This window comes from Chrysochloris asiatica, unplaced genomic scaffold (genome assembly GCF_000296735.1).
Source record: "Chrysochloris asiatica unplaced genomic scaffold, ChrAsi1.0 scaffold00060, whole genome shotgun sequence".
NCBI lineage: Eukaryota > Metazoa > Chordata > Mammalia > Afrosoricida > Chrysochloridae > Chrysochloris > Chrysochloris asiatica.
This window is the reverse complement of record NW_006408578.1, coordinates 6482250-6483507: the sequence shown is the minus strand read 5'-3', so window position 1 is coordinate 6483507 and position 1258 is coordinate 6482250.

Here is a 1258-nt window from a genome sequence, read left to right as displayed (position 1 = left end):
GTCTTCTGAGTGGCAGGAATAAATATGGAAAAACACAAATATCTTCAACTCTTTACCCCTTCATCCCATCCCAAGCTCAGCAGAAAGATAGTGAGAAGCTGGGTGGATCATTCACTAACCTCAAAGAAGAAGGGATTCTGGCAGAGCTCCTGAGTGGGTGGCTGTTCCCCCAGTGGGCAGACCAGACCAGAACATGTCTGCTTTTCACCCTCTTCCTTCATATGGTACGGAAGAGCTTTTGTTGATAGTGTGAGAGAAAATAGACCCTTTGGTTGTTTGAATGGTTATATATTCCTGAGTGCTTCAGTGTACATCAAACAAACAAACAAACTCTGTTTGTTTGGGATTGGAAGCAAATGCTATTGAATGATGACACATGGAGGGGATCGAAAATATTGCAAAGAAATGAAATATGATAGGATGAATGTGAAGCTGATGCTCTCTGATGGAAACTATCACTCAATTCACAACAAAAAAAATTAGGGAAAAAAAATACATAGAACATACAAAGCAAAAAAAAAAAAAAAAGTTTACCTTAAACAATATAATAAAATAATAGATAATCTCAACAGACATGAACCATTTAGTACCTAACCTTACACATTAAAGTTCTCATATAAGTGCAAAAAAAAAAATGGTGAACACATTTGACCCTCTGTGGACTAGGTCTGAGTAAAGGTTAAAACTAAAATCTCCTTCACATGCCTGAGAAAAAGAACACAATTGAGGAAGGAAATGGAATTTATCTTTCAAAGAGCTAACAGTCTTTGAATTATTAGACATTTGTAACATTATCTATTCAAATTCATTGCATTTTTGTATTGTGTATTACATACATTAGTGTTTTGCTCAAACAAATACATCATCAATATGTAAGTGCTAAATTAGATGCTTAATGCTAATGTTTAAGTGTTACTATTCAATGGCCCAGGCATGTACCAAGCACTATACATATCTTCTCTCAAGCAGGTATTATTGCACTATTATATAAGTGAGGGGAGGCTTGGTGTGGCGCTGTGGGCTAATGCATCAGACTACAAAGTCACTTGAACTTCAAGGTCAGTGGTTCAAGCTCACCAGCTGCTCCTTCAAAACCCTATACAGGGTCACTCTGAGTCGGAATCGACTCGCCAACACTTAACAACAACATATAAGTGAGGAAAACAAGACTGAGGATGTTATTGTTGTTAAGTGCCGTCAAGCTGATTCTAACTCACAGGGACCCAGTATAGGGTTTCTGAGGAGTAGCTAGTGATTT